This window comes from Neomonachus schauinslandi, chromosome 5 (genome assembly GCF_002201575.2).
Source record: "Neomonachus schauinslandi chromosome 5, ASM220157v2, whole genome shotgun sequence".
NCBI lineage: Eukaryota > Metazoa > Chordata > Mammalia > Carnivora > Phocidae > Neomonachus > Neomonachus schauinslandi.
This window is the reverse complement of record NC_058407.1, coordinates 152903538-152916146: the sequence shown is the minus strand read 5'-3', so window position 1 is coordinate 152916146 and position 12609 is coordinate 152903538. Positions and strand designations below refer to the sequence as shown.

Here is a 12609-nt window from a genome sequence, read left to right as displayed (position 1 = left end):
TTCCTCCCCGCCCCACTTCTCTTCTCCCTCCTGGAGCGGGCGGCCTGCGGGGTTACCGGAAGTGATGATGCAGGAGGCGATGGAGGGGGCGGGGCTTGGGGGCGGCCGCCGCCGGTGGGCCGCAGATGAAGAGGAGGCGGCAGGAGTGGTGGAAGAAGAGGAGGCGGCGGCGCGGGTAGGGAGCCTGGAAACGCGAGCGGGGATGGTAGGTGGTTTGGACCCGCCGGGCCGCCGTCGTTTCCAGAAAGGGTTTGACTGGAGGAACCTCTGGAGCAGCTGTGAGTTTGGGGGGGGTTGAGGAGAAGCGGGGAACATTGAGAGATGAAGGGGCGGGGGTTGGGTATCTTCGAGAAGAGGGGGTGGAAGGGGAGGAGTGGAAATCAGCTCCTTGTCTGGACTGGTCCCTTTGGAAGAGGCTGTGAGGGGAGCTTGTGGCGTGTCAGCCGCAGGGCTCAAGAAAACTTAACCTACTGTCCCTGCCTCCCCACCGCCAGCACCCCTCAACCCAGGCCTGGGGATCTGGGGGCTGGAGCTGCCCTGGAGAGGGTGCAGACTCTGGTCCTATGGCCCGGGTAAGCGCTGTGAGGTGGGAGTCCAAGCGGGAGGTGGTGGGTGAATCTCCAGCTCCCTCTTCCCTCATTTTCCTCCCACCCCCATCCTTCTCTTTAATCATTAACAGCCCTGGAATTAAGGGGCTCAGACCTGAAGGCCTTTCTGTGCACCTTTGCTATAAACGATAACCATCTGTGCCTGAGGTAATGGGGCTGGAAGCTTTGCCTGTATCCTGTATGGGAAGTGGGACGGGGTGACAAATGTTTTTTTCCATTCCCCTTCACTCCTTACCTTACCCCATATACACCCCTCGTTTCCACCTCAGTTCTCTGTGGCTAGGTGGTAATCATGATGGGTTTTGTTTTTTTTCCCTTTATGGCACTTGGTATCTTGGTTACCTCTTTTGAATTTGGTGTTCAGCCTCTATCCCAGATCTTAACTGCAAGCTTTGTAATACTTCAGTTACAGGTTGTGTCACATTGGGAGTACCTCTCAATGCCTGGTAGCTCCAAATTAAGATGAGCATTTTGTCCTATGAATACTGGAATTCCAAAGTCCTTGCAAGGATTCCTAAATGGCATCATAGCCCAGGAATCAAAGTCTCTTGTTCTAAATACTTTATGTGTGAGGAATTTACATGTTGTCAACTCTTTCCAAAATGATTTGATGTTAAGCTAATTCTGGATTTCTGTGTTTCTCTCCACCCACACTTCATGATGCACTTCAGAGAACAGAAAACCCCACTTTTTTGTTTCTGCAATTGGACAATAGCTCTTTTATCTTTTTCTCCATTTATGTGTCGGGCACACAAGTCTTCAGTGACACATTTGGCTTGTGCTGATTTCTGTCTTATTTATTTAGCTGATTCTTTGTGTATAGATGGACTTAAATGAGAAAATGTGATGTTTTGTTTTAAAAAAGAATACAAACCATTAATGGAAAAATTATTTGAAGAAAGCAGAGAATGATCAGAAGATCTCTTTATTGATGTTCTGTTGGTTTAAAAAAAATCACCAAGTAGTGCCCTTTTAGCTTGTCGTAGGAATTTCAGAGTGAAATGTAATGATTCCTATTTTGGTGTTGATATTTTCTTTGGAAGTCCTCTGTTGAATGTGGAACTTGTTTTCTGAAGAACTTTAAGAAATAGTGCCTAAACTTTAGGGATCCTTTGATTAGAGCACATCCATAAATCCTGGCCCTCTATAACTGAATTTATATGCGTATTGCTAGAAGAATTGTAACGGATCCCATCCTACTCATCAGGGCTTTCAGACCTGATAAAATAATATTTAATGCTTTGATTATACAAGTAACAGCATGTTTAGATGTTTCACAGAACTGTAACAAAAGAAAAGAATGACCACTGTTCTCACCTTAATTGATTTGGAACCAAAGAATAAAAAGTCCAAAATTCGTTCATTCAACAAGCATTATTGACTAGCTAGTAAGTGCTAGCCTTTATTTTGGGCTCTGAGTGGACAAAGGTGAATGCAAGCATAAGGTCTGAGCTCTCATGGAGCTCACACTGGAGTGTGTGGGGACAGAAGAAATAAGCATATAAATCAGATTTTGATAAGTGTCTGTGACAGACACTTAAAGTGACAGAAAGTGTCTCATTGAGATGCAGTCAAGGAGGACCTTTCTGAGGAGGTGACACTTAAGTTGAGCTTTAAATAAAAAGAAGCCAGCCATGCAGATATAGGGGAGGAGCCTTCCAGGTTCAGGGACTAGCTAGTGCAGAAACTGGCAAGAGTGACTGGCTAGTTCTAGGGCCTAGGAAGAAAGGGATGGGGTGGAGAGGGTGTGGGGAGGTGAGGGAGAACGAGAAAGGGGAGGCAGTAACAGCCAGAGCCTAGTGAGCAAAGAGGAAATGAAAAAGTCTAAGTCAAGAGAGGTGGAGGCTGGGCTCAGAATAGGTAGGCAAAATAAGAGTAAGAAGAAGGAAATAGAAAGCGATGCTCCTTTTAGATCAATTCTGTTTCTTTTCCTAGAGTATTATCACTTACTATTTTGCAGGTACTATTGGACGATTGCAATAAAAGAAAAAGTCACCCTGCTGAGTGGGGAGAGGAGGCAAGGTGGCTGTGGTCACCTGGGTCTTTTCTGGCAGATAAATGTCAAACTGTGTTCAGAATTCAATGGAACGTTCAACTGAGAACACACTTTTTTTTCCTTACAGTATTTTGTCTTATGTGCTGCTATTTAAAATTGCATAACAAGTACCCTGCATATGTTCTAATATATGAATCTTCCAGCCATGTATGAATTTAGGGTTGAAGACTGGGCAAATGATAATAACATACCCCTGTTGGTCTACAAAGATGTCCATCAGGATCTAAGTTTGAAGTTGTTTTTTGTAGGGAGGCAGGTTTTATGTTGCAACATTTCCACTCTTGTCTGGTCTGCCTGGTGACTAATAACACTCAGCTGAGGTGTAGGTTGGTGCTAAAAGTTCACTTCATGGATTACATTAGATAAATGACCATTGTGGGTTCAATCCCACTATGTCGGCATCTTTGGGCTGGCATGTAACCAGGGGATGTAACCTACTTTTGCCTTCTGTTGGGGCCATTCATCTCCAATAGTCAGCTGCTTTTCAGCCTCACCTTGACCAGATTGCCCACTTGAGAAGCCCAATCAGGACTCCTCCTTGATTTGGCCCTCTTCTGCCATGTCACAGTGCGCCGAAACAGAAAGAATACACTGTTTTCTTCTTTTGAACCCCACAACAGTGACTAGTGTGTTCTTTGAGTGAATTGGCCCTTTGAGCCATGCGGTTGAGAGACTTAAATATTGCTTGGGCTATTTGTAGTAAAGTCGGTATTAGAAATGCTAAATAAAACCTTTTAGTGTTTGGGGAAAAACAAATCAGAAATTGAGGACCTGTCACCTGTTTTAAGTTCTGGTATTTTAGTAGCATTGGTAGATGGATTGTGAGAACTAACTTGAATAGAGCCCGTTGGGCAGTCCTGAGGATAATGAAGGGAGTGGAATAGAGCCTGGTACTGAATTACTGAATTCCGACTTGAATGCAAATGGAAAGTCTTTTAGTTAGCAAGCTAGTGACTAAAGTGAACAGCTAGGACCTTGCAAACAATAGACTCCACTCTCCATACTGCAGAGTAACACAAGGGAATGGAGAGCTGATAATGAAATACATGTATACTGGGCTTTGGTCTAGGTTAAAGAATTTTGGACTTTGTACGCTAACACTGGACCTCAAATGCTCTAGCCAATGGGTTATTAAGGTGTCCACTACTCAATGGTTTTTTATAATGCAAGTATGAAAATATCCTGTAGGCTGAAATTTCATCAGCCAGTTTGGACACTGGTGGCGTTTTTCTAATTTCTGAAAGGGGGTGGATGGGTAGGAGGGGACTTGAACACAGGGAGAAGCCATTGACTCCTACGTTGCCGCTGATTGTGTTTGGGGAAAGACTCCACAAATCTAAATGAATTTGAGTCTTGGAGCTGAGCTGGCCTTTTAATATAGGATACCAGTTGATTTCTTTCTTAAACTTTGGGGGCTTTTGGACACACTCTGAAAGGCGGGCAACCTAGGAGGCCAGTTGATGACACTTATTCTTGGAGTTGTGTTCTATATTGCATTAGGTGACTTAACATGAACCTGATATGGCTACTGTTTTGATGTCTGTGCTGCAGTAAGGAGAGTTAATTGTACACTGGCTGCCAGTTGTTTTGAGGTGAAGATGTGGTAACTCAGATTGAAACAATGGTAATTACTTGGTAACTCCTATTTCCCCAGCTCTTGATAATTTACAGTTACCTCTTTGTGTCTGTTTACAGATGTTGATACCAGTGAACCAGGACCAATTCTCCCTAAATGTTGCAGATTGTTCTGAAGCTCTTTGCACAATGGACCAGGGTGTTTGAGTTAGTGTCTTTCAAGTCTAGTTTCACTGGTTCTTGTATCTGTTTTTCTAGGTGATGGAGGGTCCTGTTTCTTTTGGGGACATGAGATTACCGTAGCACCTGGCCATTTAATTAATGAGTGATTACAAACTAGAACTCGACATATTAATTTAGCAAAATGATGAGAGAGAAGGTTGGAAATGGCTCAAACTCTAATTCTTTGAAGTCGTGATATGCCAGAAGGAAAAAAATGGGAGGGGGAGAGTCCCAAAGAATCTTCTTTTAGATGTGTGTGAATGAAACTTTATTTAAATACCATACATCAGAATAGGGAAACTCAGTAAGTCACTTCTTGAGGTGGTGATTAGCCCTTGTTGTGGTAAAATAAGCCACCTGTGGCCAGTGCCCTGATACCAACCTGAGTGCATGGAAAGGTAGGCATCATGTTAATGATGAGGGTGTGGCTTTGCTTGGGACTGTCCTGTGAGCTGTGCTGTGTTGTTGGGTTTGGGGCTGAATTGCAGCATGGAAGCTTAGATTGCAGAGCTTTAGGAAACATCATCTGTGTTCCTGTTCTGCCCTGCTGGAGGGCTCAGCCTGAGGATCTAGGGACTGGAAATAATTCTGTCATTGAGGCCTGTAAATCCAGACCAGATATGATGACTGACAGAGGATCTTGGATAGCAACCCTTGCAGGACTTCTCGGTTTTTTTTGGAGAGTGTTTAGCATCTTTTGTAGCCACTGCCCCAGTCTCTGCCTGTCACTCCAGGAGACAGTGTGCCGGAAAGACTTGCCGCCTTATTTTATTAATAGATTGCTTCCATCCTATCAGGACTACAGAGTTTGGTTATAGCTTTTAGCTCCTGTTGGTTGATGAAGGGTTTGGACTCTGCAGTGTCTGCTTAAGGTGCGTTGTTATATGATCTGTAATTCTGATTCTGAACAAGACTCAAGTCCTAGCATTTACGGTATTGGATGCAGTTCATTCCTCTTCCTCCAGTTTAGGAAGAAGCAGGAAAAAGACCCTCAAAAAACCTTAGAATATCTGGTGTGGAGTTTTTTCAAACTGCACTATATGGAACCCTCTTGCAGGTCATTGCTGGAGTACCTTGTGGTGGAATGAGCGGGTTTTGCTGTCTTTCTCCCATTTCACCCCACTGTGCTTCACTCTGAAAGTTAACTTTAATATTCTGTTATATTGGGCTTCCTCAGAAGATTTCAATCAAACAAAATATTCTGAGGCTGAAAACAGGTTGAAAAGCAGTGATAGTAGGGAAATGGAAATCTAGAAAGGTTATAATAAAGTTGCTTAAAGTTACAGAGCAAAGTACTGACAACTACAGGACTAGAATCGGGTCTTCTCTGTATTAATTTTTGTTTTCTCATTTACACTGCCTCATACGTGTCCTTGTAGGCACTTTGTTTGGGTTTAATTGGAATCCTTGTTGTTTGGTCTTTTGTATATCCTTGGTTCTTTTCTCAAACATTTTGTCACAAACTGCTGTTCTTTAGAGAAGACCCCTTATAACCACTTTCGAAGCATATACGAAATGAGGTTATAAATGAGTAATGGCACTAGTAAGTAGCTGGCCTTATCTCCTCAGAATGTTTCTGAAAGTGACGATAGTACTTTCAAATAGGAGTTGAGGCTTTATCACTCTAATTTTTTAAGATAAGTTAGCAGGCATGCTGTAGAGAATACCTGTGCAAAATGCTGAACAGATTACTTTCTTTTCCCAGTGACCTGCCCTGAAATCTGAGCTGGAAAACCTGGGTATATCCATTGGCAGAACAGTTTTAGAATAGCTCTGGTGAAGCAAATTTGTTTTCATTTAAACTATTGCTTTATATCTACATGATGATTACCTAGTGGCTGCTCTTTATTTATTTTTTTTTTAGGGAGGGAGGAGGGGAAGGGATGAGGAAGAGGGAGAGAGAACCTCTAGTGGACTCCCTGCTGAGTGCAGAGCCAGACATGGGGCTTGATTTCATGACCCTGAGATCATGACCTGAGCTGCAATAAAGAGTTGGATGCTTAACTGAGCCACACAGGTGACCTGGCTAGTGGCTGCTTTTTATTTAAAAAAAAAAAAAAATTTTTTTTTTTAAAGATTTATTTATTTACTTGAGAGAGAAAATGCGTGTGTGTGTGCGCGCGCGTGCGCACAAGTGGGGAGAGGGGCAGAGGGAGAGAATCTTCAAGAAACTCCCCACTGAGCACACTTGGGCTCATTTTCAGGACCCATGAGATCATGACCAAGAGTCGGATGCTTAACCGACTGAGCTGGTCTTTAAACAGAAGGAGAAGGTTAGCAATACCACTGCAGAGGGTGCTGGCGCTCTAGTAGCCTGGGTTCTAGGTGTTAAGATCACCTTCCACCTTCCTGCTGGAAGTCCCAGATCCTCAGAGGAGACATTTTTCTCCATTTCAGTGACATTTTCTTTCTTCTGTGAGTGGAATTCAAGAGCAAGAAGTGATAGAATGAATGCTTTGTGTCCATTTTTTAAGAATGTTTCCATGGTTCTTTTACTCCTAGTAAATTAGTTTTTCTTTGAAATAACTAGTCACTGGTTCAGTCATTTACTCAAAACAGTTGGTTTACAGCTGACGCCTGTCTGTGGTAAGGAGAAGTTTGGGGGTTTCCTAACATTTTATGTAAGAGAAAAGTCTGAAGACTTCTAAAGGCATCTAGATAGGTAGGTTCAGTTGTTCGGGGAGGAGGATGTGTAGGAGGGCGGGGTGGTGGGGGTGGTGGTATGGGCTGGGTGTATAAGGTGAAGAGAAATGCCCATCAGTGGTCCAGCCGGGAAAGGGTAGAAAATGTTAACAATGGCACTCGCTGGAGGAAGAGTGGGTAGGGAAGGAGCAGGCCCACAAGATTGCCCAACTTCAGGGAACACCATTAACAAGGAGGGGAATGGGAGCCTGTGGAGTTGGGTAATCCAGTGGCCATGACCAGGGCTCTGACCACAGGTGTTCTTTGCCATTACTGGAAAGTGTATTTCTGATGGGGAGGGGTGAATGCAGGGATGCAGTATCTGGTTTGACCAGATTGGTCTTAAAGATTGCTTGCGGAGTGCTGGCCTAAGTTTTTTGAGGTCTCTTGTCTCTTTTGATTTTACATTTGACAAATCAGAAGTTGGTAAACAAGAGGGAATGTGATGTCCCTGGGCGCATTAGAGTTTGGGTAAAAGTACATAATGAAGCAAATACCAGGTGGTGGTGATTGTCATTTAACAATGTCTACTATCCAAAGGGAACAGTTACATGTAAACTATTGTAATCCCTGATTCTCTCATGGAGACTATAATAAATGTGGAATAAATCACAACTAAAATTATTAAAGAGTAATCATTTTTGACTTCACGTTTCTACAACATTCCATGTTTTCTTTAGCAGGTCAAATTAGTTCGTCAGTCTTTTCTCTTAAATTTTATTCTACCAGGTACTGTGGATCTGTCCATAGAGCCAGATTTCCTACTCGAGCTGAAAATGGCAAGCAGTGCTCTGATTTGGTGACAGCTGTAGATTTAATGATTAGATCAAGCAGGGAAGTGGCTTCTGAGCCACCAGTTTAATTGGTTTTAACGTGGACCTCTTTTTCCGAGGTTATTAATTATGTTGTTCCAACAACAATTCTCTGACACCACCTGAGTGTCCAACAATTCAGTTCTGACACAAACTGCGTGGAGTTCATGCATACCCCAGAAGTTAATGACTCACTCTTATGGGATTGCCCCACTTTAGATACCAGCCACAAGCATCAGGTAACCCCAGGGCACCTGGACTTCTGCCTGGCAGACTACAAATTTGGGGTTCCTCAAAACCACCCTCCCCCAAGTTCAGTAATTTCCAGAACATGACTCACAGAACTGGGGAAAGTGTATTTAGGATTATAGTTTCATTATAAAGGATACAACTCAGGAACAGCCAATTGGAAGAGATGCATGGGACAAGATACCAATTGGCACAGTTTCCATGTCCCCTCTGGGCATTCGAGGCTCCCAGCACATCATTGTGTTCACCAACCCTGGAGCTCCTCTAGCCTGGTTTTAGTTTCAGTTCAGGCTCCTTTATGTAGGCATAATTGATCCAATCTTTGGCCTGGTGATTAAACTCCAGCCACCCTCCTCTCCACTGTGGTCTGGAGATGGGGCTAAATGTTCCAACCTTCTATCAAGTGCCTGGTCTTACTGGTGTGTCCAGCCTCTGTCCTGAAGCTATCTAAGGGCCTCCCCTGAGTCATCTCATTAGCATAAACTCCACTGTGGTCCAGCAGGGGATCCTTATGAATCACAAAGGACACTTCTATCAGTAAGGACATACCAGAGGTTTTAGGAGCTGGCACAAACTGGGGACAAAGACCAAATATATATATGTATTTTTTTTCAAATGTATTTCTTAATTAATACATTAGTACTCCAGCTTTGCATCCCATAAGTAATGAAATAAGGGTACCTAAAGTTGATTTAGGTGATAAGTAACAATATGCATTTACTGTTGATTTGATGGAGTTTTTCCGTTAAAGTGCAAATTGAATAGCTTCAGGTTACAAGAGAACAAATTCGTCCCTCAGTCAGTATGAAATGGCATTCCCAGAATGTGTAATAGTTTCTTGAACTTCACAGGTGCTCTAGCTCTAGACTTCCCTAGTGTAAGAAATAAGCTCACTTAATAAGATATCAAATATACGGAATTCGTGTTTCCTTTCAGTGTGACTTTAAAAAGATAGTGCATTGGTTAAGAGCATCAGCCTAGTCAGTCTAGGTTTGAGTCTGAACTTTACCACCTACTTACAGTTTGATCTGGGATTGAACTACTTAACATCTCTAAGTCTCATTTTTATCTTCTTCATGTATAAAGGGAGGATAATCACAGTAAGTAGTTGTGAAGATTCAATAAGACAGTCCATTTGAAGGATATGGCACAGTGCCTGGCATATATATAAACATCTAAGAACATCAGCTATTATTAGCTACATGCACACGTAGATAGCTAAGCTCACCTGGGTTGGCAACTCCCAAGGAGCCAGGAACTCTATCATTTTACTTTTATAGGGGGATGTATGAGACAGTGTATAAAACATTGCTGGGCACACAATAGGCACAGGTTATCTATCACTTGAAAATGAAACCTGCTCTGGGTATCTGGGAAGTATAGGAGTGACTCTGTGATGGAAACTTCCAGCCTGTTTCCAGAGCTGGCCTAAAATCAAGAGATGGAAAATCTTCCTGAAACTCTGTAGAGCCTGCATGAGCGATGGGGACCAGGGCCCTGTAGCAAAGGTCCTGTTGAACCCAAAAATGGGAAACCGATCCAGGAGACTTTTTATCTTTCACAGTATACCTTGAGGTTTGTTGAGTTGGGCAAAACTATGTGGGACTTTGGGAAGGAAACCACAAATTTATTTAAGCCGGTCCAGAAAACCTTTGAGAGTCAGTGGGCAAGTACCATGTTGTGTGTGTGCTTCGCAGAGACAGTGAAAAGCCCAGGTATACTGGTAAAGGGCTTACCAGCTGCTTAAGGTTCACTGGTTGGTGAACTTCCCCGAGGCCAGTCGCTGTTTCTTCCTGTCGCTCACCCATCTGGAGATTCTACTCTGGTGGGACCACCACTGGACTAAGTCTAGATCCTAGTCTGGCCTCTGCCACCAGTTACTCTGTGTCTTTGGGCAAATTACAGCCCCTCTTTGAGTCTGTTTCCTTAACTGTGACATAGGATTTGAGACCAAATCACTATTTTTCAAAGTGTGGCATTGGTTACATTTTTAGTGTATCTGCTGCTGAAATGAGCATTTGAGAGTGTTTTTTGTACTATTGATGGTACATATGATTTTCAGTGGTACATGGATGAGTCCCTTTTGTTTACTAGTTCTGTATTTTCATGTGTATTAATGAAAACATAGCTAGCAGGTCAGACCTTTGTCTTTATGGATAGTGTTGCTTAGGATGACGTGAAGTGGATATGATTTTTTTTGAAGCTTTTAAGAAGAATATTGGAACAAGAGTTGGAATGGCAAATGGATATGAAAGATCATAAAAGTTGTCTAGAACAGGCTGAAATTTGTAATTTCTAAGGTTCAGTAATTCTGCAGTTCCACACTTGCATGAGGTCCTGTGGTGATGGGCACGGTAGAGCAGGTCCAAATTTGGGTGGATTTAAAGACTTGCCTCATTCAAGCAAATTGACAACTTTCTATTTCTGCATTCATGGTGAAGATACCCATAAGTTGTGTAGAATTTAAAATATTGTAGCTATTAGTGGTGATGGCTTTTTTTAAAGAATAAAAAATGAGTAGTATTGCTTCCTCTTTCACCCTAAGCAGTTTTCCTGCAACCTGGATTGATCTTTTGTCAATGGGATTGGGACTCCCCATCGAAGCAGCTAGGGTTCTGACTTGTTCTGTTGGGGAGAGAGAAAATGCCAATCCATTCTCTCTCTCTCTTTTTTGGCCAACCATCTCTCTTGAATGCACACCAGTGCAGGTATTCTAGGTTCTGGAAGGCTGGGGCTCCGCCCTATCTTAATGTCTGGTATGTTACTTTTCGCTGGTAACTTCTTTAAAGGTACAGTGTGGCACGTGCCCTAAAATGAAGTTAAACACTGAGGCGAACTATTTAAAATTTCATTTCATAGGGCGCCTGGATGGCCCAGTTGGTTAAGTGTCTGCCTTAAGCTCAGGTCATGATCCCAGAGTCCTGGGATCCATCAAGTCCCTCATTGGGCTCCTTGCTCAGTGGGGAGTCTGCTTCTCCTTCTGCCTGCAGCTCCCCCTGCTTGTGCGCATGCTCTCTCTCTCTCTCTCTGACAAATAAAATCTTTAAAAAAAAATAAAATAAAATTTTCATTTCACTTTCTGTCATATTGCTCATAACTCAATATTGTGGGGGTCTTGAGAAGTTAAATGAGCAGTGGTAGAAATGAAACAAAACTATTGTAGGAGGTGCTTTCTTTTTAAGTAAAACCCCAGAATAAAACTGAAATCTCCATTGCTTAAGAGCAGCCAAGAAAGTTGCTTTCAGATGTAGTCTATGGTTACTTGAGTGTTTTGTTTTTGTTTTTTTTTTTAAACCTTAATTACCTGTGTTCCCTTGACATTTTCTGTGTATCTTCACACTGTCATCTTTCATTATCTACTTTGGTTGTTGGCCTGTATTCTGCAAGTGATTTTGTTCTATAATTACTTCAGCATAAAGGCCCATGCATCTGGTATAGCTCCGTATAATAAATTGTTTAACGTTTCAAATTGTAATTTTTAAAAATTGTTATAAAGTGGTTGCACGTCTGTTATCTTTCTGTGCCGTTTATCTAGTCAAGATGAGGTCAAAATAGAGCAAAATGGTGACAATGATATAGCCCAAGATTATTTTTCTCCATTTGTTTAATACAGAGTTTCTACTTGATTTCATAATGAGAAACTCTCAGATGTTTCCCAACTGAGGTGAAATCTAATGTTCCAAGCCACAAGTCCTCATACTTTGTAAATTTTGGTTTTGTCGTTCATACTGTCTTGTCTCCTGAGAGAAGTGGTGACTTGTATTTGGCACGTTGGGAAAGGGCAAAAGCCTTTACTCAGGCCTGTATTTTGCAGTATTAAAAAATCTTTTTCCCACTAAAATCTGTTTCATGACATGTATGACATTCATCCTTTGTGCAGATTCACAACACCACCTTCCTCAGAGTAGATATCTTCCAGAGTCCATTTCCCTTGGTACAGAGTTTAGTCATTATTTATAGATAACTGCTGATGAGTCTGGGGAAATTCTGAAAGGGGCTGGAGGGGGCTTGTGGCATTTGCCCTTGGTCTCTAGACTAGGGTTTGCAAAGCTAGAGTGGGGTTGTTTATTTCCTTCTATTCTTGGAAAATTGCCATTGGATCAATGAGTCTTGGTTAAGATTTCTTGCGGGCAGCTGAGTTGCTGGGCCTTTAAAGTTGCAGGCAGCTGAGTTGCTGGGCCTTTAAAGTTGAGAGAAAGACGTGAAAGACTATTCTTTCCCAGTCATACAAATAATTATCTCCATGGTAGGATAATCTCCACAGAGGTGTAAGCATTCAAGACCACACATTTAAAAAGATAAAATGTAATTTAGAGTTAGAATGCAAGATGTACAAACATAGTGGTAGAGTTCAAAACCTTTTCAAGCCGTTCTTCCATGTTTCCAGCACTTACTGGAGTAAGAC

The 12609-nt window shown here is 42.4% G+C and overlaps 1 protein-coding gene across 3 annotated transcripts in view; it reads left to right on the top strand.

Moving 5' to 3' along the window:
* The first annotated feature begins 135 nt into the window (after nt 1-135).
* Nucleotides 136-12609, top strand: part of DCUN1D3 (defective in cullin neddylation 1 domain containing 3) — a 32839-nt gene continuing 20365 nt past the window's right edge. Inside the window, exon 1 of one of the 3 annotated variants that reach the window (XM_021692234.1) lies at nt 136-205. The gene's annotated coding sequence lies outside the window, so the exon portion shown is untranslated. Of the gene's footprint in view, nt 279-12609 lie in introns of all 3 variants that reach the window. The other 2 variants (XM_021692235.1, XM_044915642.1) reach the window with 2 other exon arrangements.